Genomic DNA, 11,649 nt, shown 5'->3' with positions numbered 1-11,649 from the left:
CAGGCATGTGCCCCGACTAGGAATCGAACCTGTGATGCTTTGGTTCACAGCCCGCGCTCAATCCACTGAGCTATGCCAGCCAGGGCGCTTCCAAGCACTATTAAATATAAAATAGTAGATGATAACAACTGAACATTTGAAAACAGCAATATGTGTGTGTGTGTGTGTATACACGCACATGTATATATGAGAGATGAAAGGCAACAAGAGAAAATCCTGCAGGAAACAGAGATAAAAAGAGCATAAGTATTTTTTAAAAATCTTTAATATCATTAGGAAGATAAGATATTGCATATCTAATCAGGAAACTATAGGAAAGAAACCAACAAAGAAAAACAACTAAATTAAATTAAAAAATAAGAAAATAGTTTAAAAACGTCTTTCAAAATATAGAACAAAAAACACAATAATGGAAAAAGGAAGAGAAAGGACAAGAGTTGGAGGATCAGGGTGTATAATATCTAATTCAGAATATTTAAGGTAGCCAAGAAAATATAGGAGAAGATGTTATGAAAGATATTATCCAAGAACACTTCTTCCAATTAAAGGACATGAATCTTTGGGTTGAAGAATTCCTAAGGGGCTGAATAAAAAAGCCTATTTCAGGACACACCATCATGACATATGAGAGTACTATGGTAAAGAGATTTTTAGAAGATTCCAGAGAGAAGAAAAAAAAGAGATTACAAAGGAACAATGTTTAACACTAGCCAACTTTTCAAAAGTAATCCTGCCACTGAAAATAGGCAATGGAAGAATGCTGACAAAGTAGCGAAGAAAATTATTCTTAACCTAGAATTTCATACCCAACCAAATTATTATGTTTGATCATAGAATAAAATTATTTTCAGACATTCAAGTCTGCAAGTTCTCAAAAAATTACTCACATATATAAGTAAAGCACAAGATTAAAAAAAAACTATCTAGCTTTAGAATATAAAAAAATATTTAAAAGAACAAATAATGAAAACTGTGATAACTTGTTTGATCAGAATACAGAAAATAGCCCCAGCTGGGTAGCTCAGTTGGTCAAAGTGTCATCCCAGTACACCAAGGTTGTGGGTTCGATGCTAAGTCATGGCACATACAAGAATCAACCAATGAATGCATACATAAGTGGAACAAAATATTGATGTTTTTCTCTCTCTCTAAAAATAATAAATAATAAAAATAAAATGACATTACTCTCCTGAGAGAAATGGAGTAGAAGTGGGCAATGGCAGTATAGCAGACCCTGCTCTTCACCAACCATGCATAGAGAGAAGCCAGTAGATAATATCTAAATTCATAAACTAAGAAATAGAAATCATATTATTCAGAAGTGTGGAGGTTAACAACAGAAAATAAAACAAGAAAATAAGGGTTAAGGGATGACATAAGGAACTGCTGTTTTTCACTGAAGTTTTTAGATACTATCGTATATTTTGAACATACATGAATATATCATTTTGACCAAAAGTAAAATTTCAGGGAAGAGTTGGTTGTGACAGGGTAGAGACTAGACTGTGGAGAGGCGGGAATGGACGTAGGCAGCTATTTCGGCGGTCCGAGTGAGAGATCCAAGTGGCTTGGATTACAGTGGTGGTGGACAGAGGGGGACGTGGACAGATTTAGAATGTGTGATGGAGCTAGGTTAATTTACTGAGATACTGGCTGTGGGGTGTGAGGAAAAGAGAATTATCAAGGATGATGCCCAAGACAGTGGAGGGCGGTGCCCCTTGTTAAAGTAAATAAGCCTGAAGAAGAACTCAGTTTGTGGATGCATCAATAAAGAATTCTGTTTTGTGCATATAGTTTGACGTTCCCATCCAAGAAGAGTGTCAGAGAAGCAGACAGGTGACGTTTTGGTTTGAGCTGTGTTCCCCCAAAAGATGTGGAAGTCCTAGCCCCCAGTACTTGTGAATGACTTTATTTGGAAATAGGTTCTTTGCAGATGGTCAAGTTAAGTTAAGGTTATGGGGGTGAACCTTAATTCAGTATGAATGTGTCCTTATAGAAGGACACAGGGCCAGACACACACAGAGGGAAGATAGTGTGACAGCAGGGAGAATGCCATTTACTAGGCCGAGAGTGTCTCAAGTTACCAGAAGACGGGAGAGAGAAACGTGAAAGGCTTGCCCTCACAGGCCTCTGAAGGAGGCACTCCGCTCATGTGACTTTTGGACGTCTGGACTCCAGCACTGTGCGACAATGAGTTTCTGTTGTCCAAGTCACCCAGGTGGTGGCACTTGTGACAGCAGCCCCAAGAAGCTGAGATACATAGATCTGCATCTGGTGATTTGGGGAGATGAAAGGGTGAAGGTACACATTTTGGAATCACATGCATTTAAGTGGCATTTAGAACCATGTGATTGGGAGATCACTTCAGCAGTGAGTGCAGATGGCTAAGATGATCAAGTTCAGGCATCAGGGTTGAGACTAGCATGCTCTCCTGTTGAGAGATCAAGCAGGGGTGGGGGGAGAGAATGAGTGGCTGGGGAAGGAAGAGGAAACCAGGAGAATGTGGTGTCATGGAAACCAAGAAAAAATGGTTTTTTGTTTTGTATTGTTTTAAGGGGGAGTGGACAGCTACTCAGGTGACAAGGTGAAGACAAAAAGAGGTCACTCTTGGAAACACCAGACTCATCATTGACTTGAGAATGACACTCTCCTCTGTTTGAAGAAGGTTGAGGATAGAATCGGGGGTGAGGAAGTGAGGACACTACCTAGAGAGTGCTCCTGTGAGGTGAGTTGCCCTGAAGGAGATCAGAGAACAGGGTGGTGGCTAGAAGAACTCACGGAGTCAGAGGAGCAGTCTCAAATGATGGGAGGCAATGGTGACAGACGAATTATCTTTGTGGATGTTAAGCGACAAGGGTAGGTGAAGAGCAATCCTAAGGGAGCTAAAATGCTCAATAAAAGCTCTGCCAAGGAAAGGTTAGTAATAAAAAACAAGGAGAAGAAGTAGATGAGTGGTCTGATGGCATATTAAGAGAGTGAGGGCTTTTGAGAAAAGAAGGAAAAGAAGGGACTTAAAAACCACAATGTACTCCCACTCCAGGCTCATGTGTACGGATATGTAGGAAAACAAAACAGCCTCCTCCGAGAAGGCTGCGAGTGTGGTCAGAGCACGTAACTGGCACTGGCCCCACGCAGGACAGCTGTGGGCATTTTACGTTTGTCATTTTAAACACACTGCCCTGGTTGTTTTGTTATTTTACTTTTTTTTTTTTTCTTTAAAACAGCTGCCCAACTAGTATACATTTCTGAACTCCAAAAACCTGGATCCACCCTTGCTGGGAGGAATGGGTGCGGTAGAATGGCAGATTGTTTCCGTTAGTTTAAGAGAGTCAAGAGAGCACTCAGAGAAAACGTTGACAAAATAGGGGAATTTGCCAGTGAGGCACAGTGAGAATCGGAGGGTCGACTGGAAAGGTAGAATCAGCTCCCCAAGGGACTTACAGGTTACCATCTGCAGAGAAAAGAGGAACACGGACCTTCAAGGTTTCTCCTTCATTTCCTTCATGCACGTTCCATTTGAAAACTGGGTATGCCCCCCATGTCACTTTCCTTGAGTACAGTAGTTCCCTTGGTCTACAGGTTGAAAGACGATACGAAAGATGGAAATAAAAATAAACCACCGATACCTTCAGTTCTTGGTGTGGGTAAAGATTTCTTAAGCAGGGCAGAAAAAGTGCTAATTTAAAGGGGAAAAGTAATAAATTGATCTGCATTAAAATGAATAGCTGTCATTAAAAGACACCATTATCAGACTGAAAAAGCAAGCCACGGATTAGAAGATACTATTTGTAATAGTATAGTAATCAAAGGCTTGCATGAAGATTTATAAAAAACTGCAATCTATGGTTTGTTCATTCTAGTCTTTGTTTTATGCATGCATTTTTGTTTTATTACTGTTTCTGCTTTATTTTACAAAAACGGGATCCTACTGTGCATTTCAGTGTGTCCCCTGCCCCCTCAATCAGTTTAGTAGTATATTACAAGTAATTGGATCTTAGAACTCTAAGGCACAAATAAAACCATTTAGTCTAACCACTTTTTATGTCAATGTCATTTTGTTTTTTTATAATTGACATATGACATGATATCAGTTTCAGGTGTACAACATAATGATTCAATGTATGTGTGTATTTCGAAGTAATCACAATAAATCTAGTTAACATCTATCACCACAAAAAGTAACAAGATTTCTTTTTATTCTTTTAAAATGTTTTTATTGATTGATTTTAGAGGGGAGAGGTATTGTTTGATGCCACTCATTTATGACTCATTGGTTGATTCTTATATGTGCCCTGACCAGGGATTGAACCCCCAACCTGGCGTATTGGCATGACGCTCTAACCAACTGAGCTACCTGGTCAGGGCCTTTTTTCTTTTGATGACAACTTTTAAGATCTATATCTCAGCAGCTTCCAAATACACATTACAGTTTTGTTAGCTATAGTTACCATTCTGCACATTACACACCCAGGACTTATTTAGCTTATAACTGAAAGTTTATACTTTTTCACCACCTTCCTCAAATTCTTCCTCCTCCCAACCTCCACCTCTGCCAACCAGCAATCTGTTCTACATTTCTTACACAGTCCTGGGGCACTGAGAGGACTTGCTCAGGATTACACAGCCAGCTGATACTGGTGGAGCGGTTTGTCCTGACTCCCCCACCCACTGCCCCTCATCTTGGGAGAGAAGGTCCTATACAGGGCCTTGCATTAGTCCTTTGCGCTCACCCCAGGTTGTATCCAAATGGGTGCCTGCTTCTTTTAAAACAATATTTGTGAAAGTAAGGTTCATAATTTATTTCACTAGCTCATTTTAGGGGTGTCCAGATTCCTGTAGGGATAAATTTTGATGAATTATAATATCCCTTTATCCCCAGGATAAAAAAGAAAAAACCCTTCAGGAGCAAGCAGGAAGAGAAACATTCACTGCTAAGAAGGTTCAGGTTGCAAACTTCTCTTGCTTATTTATTGAGGTTAAAAGTTAAACTGGATTAGGACAATCATATTTTTCTGACACATTGACTTCTTCTTAAGAAAACATATTTGGCTTTTTTTTTTTCACGAATCATTTCAGTAGAAGAGCCAGAAGTTATGTTCTTACGCTGAGTAGAAACACTGAAGGCCCCTTTGTGAGGAATTTAGCTTGCTACATGTATTTATTTGGCTTTTTTTTTTTTTTTTTTACCTCTGGGCTAAATTTTGACTTAAAATTTATGCATAGAGCCAGAGGAAAGGCATTTGGGCTCATTTTTGTAATTTTCCACAGACAAAATTAGCACCAAATTTATAGGCCCGATAGCACTGCTCTCTAAACTGCGGCCAGAAAGGCTTTCTCATTGTTGTCACCGCTTCCTTCTCCCCAGGTTCCCTCCAATTTCTCTTCCTCCTGGTTCCCAGGATCTGGCCTAATTTGTGCTGGTGAGGAAGGAAAAAGAGGGCTGAGACTACCCTCAAGAGGTGCCAAAATTCAGAAGAACAACAATGCTGTATTAAGAAATCTCCCCTCCAGCCCTGGCTGGTGTGGCTTGATGGATTAAACACTGGCCTGTGAACTGAAAGGTCACTGGTTTGACTCCCGGTCAGGGCACATGCCTGGGTTGCAGGCCAGGTCCCCGCTTGGTTGTGTGTGAGAGGCAACTGATTGATATATCTCTTGCACATCGAGGCCTCTCTCCCTCTCATTCTCCCTCCTTTTCCCTCTCTCTAAAAATAAGTAAATAAGCCCTGGCTGGTGTGGCTCAGTGGATTGAGCACTGGCCTGTGAATCAAAGGATGGCTGGTTCAATTACCAGTCAGGGCACATGCCAGGGTTGTGGGCCAGATCCCCTGTAGGGGCAAGAGGCAACCACACATTGATGTTTCTCTCCTTCTCTTTCTCCCTCCCTTTCCCTCTGTTACTAAATAAATAAAATCTTTTAAAAATAAAATAAATAAAAACTAAAAAAAAATAAATCTCTCCTCTAAATGCATTGTCATAACATGTGGCCTTTTATTATTCTACGTGGCCCTTCTATTTACAGAGGTCACAATGTCTGTAGAAATTTTCAATTGTTATTATCTGATAGCTTCAGGTATGAAGCAAACTTTCCATTTAGGTTTTTATTGGAATATAAATATCACTGTTTTCTGCAGAGAGAATTAAATTTTAAACTCACCTAACCAAAAGTGGCCAAAAATTACTTACCATACCATTTCCCTTTCATAGTGGGGCGATGGGGAGAATTATTGTTTTTACTCTGATTGTAAATAACTTAGGAAATATAGACACATATAATGGAGAAGGTGAAATTCTATATAATACTACCACTGAAAGAGGACTATTGACATAATTTCAGTATATCCTACTATAAACATTATTTTTTATAACTAACATTTTAAAATTAAATGTCAATTGACCTTTTTGAATGTCCATATATATACCTACATCATTAATAATAATATTATATCTGTAAATGTACCATATTTATTTAACGAATTCAGTATTGATAGACAGTTGATTCTAATTTCTGCCAATGTGTGAAACCCTGTGACAAATATCTTTATGTATAATACGCTGTGCTTTCTCCAACCAATTCCTAAGGAGTGATCCTTAGAAGGGGGATTTCAAAGATCTGTATGTCACTAAGGCTTCTAATACAAATTCCAAATTTCTGTCTAGAAAAGTTTTACTGATTTATGTGCTTACCAGCAGTGTGTAAAAGTGACTCATTTCCTTCATCCTCATCAATATAGACGTTCTCACCCTAAAAATCACTCCTCTGTCTACTGGGTAACAGTGTGCCATCTCATTGTTACTTAATTTGAATTTCTTGATTAGGCGGGTTAAATACCTTTTCCTTATTTTCCACCTTATGATATAAATTCTCATTTCCAATCTGTGTACACTTTTTCTACGGGAGGCAATGGATTTGTGAGAACTCATGTATTAAGTGGAGTAATCTTTTGTTCATCATGTATTTTATCTAGTCTGTCTCCAGACTGTGTTTATGGTGGATTTCATTCTACAGAGGATGTCATCTTCTGTAGTCAAATCTATAAATCTTTTTCATCATAATTTCTGCCTTGGGTATCATATTCAGAAAGGTCTTTTACACTAATTTTTAAAAATAAACACATACACAATAGTCTCTTTTTACACTCAGTGATGGAAAATATTAACAGATTAATGGCAGAAGTGTCTCTGGATTAACAGAGAACTTCAGGATGAATATTTTTTTAAGCAGAGAATTTACATAAATTTTTACCCATGGGGATTTACTTACGGTGAGTTGATGAAAGACAAAAACATCTTTAATTCACAATTACTTTGTAATCATAATTCCCTAGAACTCATTAGATGTAAAATAATCTACATTTTGCTATTTGGCATTGACAGCTACCTACTCTTTCCATCTGTCTCCATTCCATGCCAAGAGATTCATTTTGTTTTCCTTGTGAGTAATAGTTCAATGGAGGTAAGGCTGAGTAAACAAATAACATTGAAAAGCATAATGCTGAAAGATGTATTAAAAGTGATATAGTGACATCATAGCAAAAATTAATATATTCGTACTCCATAAACTAATTCAAACTAATGTTTGAATTAATTATTATTTCCATAACTTATTTAAATTACAAAAAGAAATCTATTTGAATTTTCCCACAAGCTATAATTAATACAGATATTTCCATTTTTATGGGAAAAAGCATAATCCTAGTTTCTTCCCTTTCTTGGAAATATTGTAAATTTTATAGAAATGCTAGAGAAGGGGGATGAGAAGGAACATAACTAGAGGGAAGAGGAAGAGTAGTCTACACATTGGATATTTCCCATGTCACATTTTTAAATTCTCCGCAATGTACTCATCTCCAGGGTACAGGACTTCAGGGTTCAAAATGTTCAAAATAAGCTAAGTTTTTAACACTGATAGCATTTTGGAAAAAACAGCTGCATAATACTTAGATTTTTTAAAAGTCCCTTGAGGAGAGAAAATGGAGACAACTGTATTTGAACAACAATAAATTTTTTTTAAAAATCACTCTATAGTCAACTAAAGTATCTCTCATCTTTTTGAGAGGAACTTCAAAAAGTTCCAGGGCTTGGCAGGAGCCTACTTAATGTCCAACTTCTCCATACCACCCTAGGCCCCCGTGGCCCTGCCCACCCGTGAAATGGGCACAGGTTTCCATTCGCTTTGGTCCTGTAAGTCTTTCTTTTTTGCTTTAGCTCTATTGTACCTCACTAATAAAATGTTAACTTGAAAATCTCTTGTGAAAACATTCCATAGTCTGAATGACGATCTGTATAATTTACTCAGGTTGTAGGCAAAACATTCAATGCCTTCTATTGCTTTGCATCTAACCTGTGTTCTCAGGAAAATTCAAGTGCAAAATGCATTACATAGGATGCCTGTACTTACTGTCCAAACTTTGATACCTTTATGAGTGAAGGAAATGTAGGACTCGTTACTAACTAAGCCAGAATAACAGGAATAAACTGGAAGTGTCCCATGCAAAGCAGGATAAAAGATGACCCTGTTTAGAGAAAGATTGTAAGTCATCATGTTTGAATATTGTCATAACTGAATCTAAACTCTTTTTGAGTTTGCTTATTTAGACCCACCTCTAAATGTTCTGATACCCTAAAGAAAGAGGATATAGAGTCTACAACTAATGTGGCTAACTTTTATTAAATTTCAGGCCTTGTAGTGCCTGTTCCCAATCAGATATAGTTTCTTTCTTTTCTTTTTTTCATGAGGTTGAGAAATGGCAGCTAAAAAAAAAATAACATGGAAGATTTATAGGAAAACACCTCCATCTGCAAGGGCTTTTAAACGTGTGTTTATGTTTTTTAATCTGTATGTTTACCTGTTTTTGATGATGGTGAATGTTTGTAAGCCTCTAGTTAAGGAGTTACTGGATTAGAATTCAGTTTGTGTGGAGTAAGTATAAAAAGCAATAATAGCTAATGAGTAGTATACCAGGGTTTGAGTAAGCAGATAAACATAGTTAGTCATTCTACATTTATTATCTTTAATCCTTATAAAAACCCTATAAGGTGCCATTAGCCCCATTTTACAGATGGAGAAAATGAGGTTCACTAGCTTTCTTAAAGTTACAAGTTGGGATGAAACAGAACCACTGTCTGAACACCAACCCCATGACATTCATTTGTTGTCTCTCTTAAGACCCAGAGCTTGCCACCGTTTCATCTTCATCATCATCTCTGGGATAATTAAAGACCTATAATCATAATGTAACCTTATGTATCTCTTCCAGCAAATATAAATGTTATTTATGTTGTCTATGGTCTCCCGGTCTGCCTGTTATGCTTACTTTGCCAACATGTGTAACTAAACAGAATTGCAACAGCCTGCCAGAACCGATGGTTGTGTACCAATGGCAGGAACAATATTACTGACTCATCTAGCCACAGTAGTTTTGGAGGTTATAATGGACTAAAATACAACAATGTTTTCCTAAAATAGATTAGAGCTCTGTTTGTTTAATCTCCCAAAGTGGCTGTGGTAGCCAGTTTAAGCCACTTCTTAAGTGGTTCTGTCTATTGTACCCCCCGGCCATTCCACCCCCATTTTTCTGTGCCTGATTTAGATAATAAATAATAACTCCTCCCTGATCACTGTGAAAACTGTTCATAAGAGCACAGCCTGCCATTGATTATACATGCCAACAATGCCTTTGCTAATGAGACCTTCCTTGGTGTCTTTGTAACTGGGAGGAAGGCAAAATGAGAGCCTCTTCCTATGGGAGTCACAGCCCAGGAATACTGGGACTGTTAGCCCTGAAAATTCTAGCAACTGTTATGTCCATTCCTAGTAATACTGACCTGCAGTCCCCCTGCTAAGACACTGTAGAGTCACTCTGAGGTGCAAGGGGATGTGCTCCTGCTTCGAGGCATTGGCAGTCCACTCTCCTGAGGGCAAACCTTCTACTGTCCCACAGAATTCAGCATGCTGGGCTGAAGCGTGTACTAGAACAGGTTCCAGCTGTATTTCGTTTCTAATTTAACCATTCTGTCCTTTCTATAAAGATACCAACGTTCTCCTGATTCTAGAAAACAAAACCAAAACAGAAACCCACAAAAATCTCATATTTATTTAGCATTACTTATCATTCAAATTCTTGCCCTGTCTCTAGCTCTTTATTGATGTCATGCAGTTTAAACTTTATTTTTAAATCTTCTTAATGATTTATTTTTTTTAATTCAAAACAATCCCAGCCTTTTAGGAAATGGTCAGACAGAGTATAAAGTACTTTTTCTCTCGGAACCACTTGAGAGTAAGTTGCCTACATCATGCCCTGTTACCTCTAAATATTTACCATCTGGGACAGAGACTTCAATGGTGTTCCCTGTCTGTACTCCCCACAGTGAGAAACCACGCCGCCTTATCCAGTTCTGCCATAGGATATGCATAACTCAACTTTGTTAGCCAATGCCAAAGTCTTCTCCAAAGAGGATGTTGGAATTTCTGAAATAATTGTGTGTTCTCCACCTTCTTCATTAACTAATCTTTCTTTCTTTAAACCCTGTCAAGCTGGCCTTACCCCTGAGGTTCTGTAGAATGGGACCCTGTGAAGATGGTTCCAGATCCCTTATAATTCACTATCTGATGTTCTTGTTTTCTGTTGCCATCCTCCTTGGTTGCTTTGTAGCACTCGACACTTTTTATCTCCCTGTACTTTTTGGAACTCTGTCCCCATAATTGGTTTCATTCACTTGTTTATGCATTTATTCAACCAATATCTATTTGCTCAGCACATGCTGCAATCCAGGCATTCTGTTAAGCGTGTATATCCAATAATGGATACAACAGAGAAGACACCTGCCCTTATATTTTTAATACTTTCTTTCAAATTAAGAACAACCTTTTTTCAACATCCTTCTATAATAATATCCTAGCCTTGCCTTCTATTCATGCCACACGAGACACCAGTGGTTTCGAAACTGAGGGCCAAGGATGCCTGCCCTGGGGAGCCAAGTTGCCGTGCCCGTGCATCTCCAAAGCCACGTGTACTTCAGCATCAGACTGAGTGAAAATATGCCTTGTACATCGAGTCTCTATACTGTTCAAATGCAGACAGATAATGTGGTAAATTTACTCCACAGTGAATTTAGGGTAATTCTGTCTTTATGTATTATTTTCCACCAAAGATTATGACAATGACTATCTTGTTGAGTAGGGTACAAGCTTTTTGATATTTACAGGTTTCCTAAGTTTCCAAAAGTCATAATTCTAGCAAATTTGGACATTTCTTGCCCCTCCCTAGATTGCCTTCCAACCTTTGCTAGAGCTCAGGGTCCTGTGGCTTACTCTCTCCCTCAGAAGTCCTATCCAAGGTTCAGTTTCTACTTTTAAAATCCTGTGCTCTAAGGTGTCTTTTCTTACTGCAACTTGTTCCCAACACAATCTTTTCCTATGATTGCCCCAGTCCTCTGTGTAAGAGACTGTGTGTTGCTTACCCTTGAGCCTTCTGAAACACCTAGCACAGTGCTGGCACACCATGAGCAGTTAAAAAACTACTGACACATTGACACGAATATCATCCCATGAACAATCAGCATCACTAAATGTGTAACATTAGACTTCTACACTACAGTCAGTAGAAATAAGGTGATAAATTTCAAGTATTGCTTACTTTAATAAAA

Source organism: Phyllostomus discolor, chromosome 11 (genome assembly GCF_004126475.2).
Source record: "Phyllostomus discolor isolate MPI-MPIP mPhyDis1 chromosome 11, mPhyDis1.pri.v3, whole genome shotgun sequence".
Classification (NCBI taxonomy): Eukaryota; Metazoa; Chordata; class Mammalia; order Chiroptera; family Phyllostomidae; genus Phyllostomus; species Phyllostomus discolor.
Note: the sequence above shows the minus strand (reverse complement) of the source record.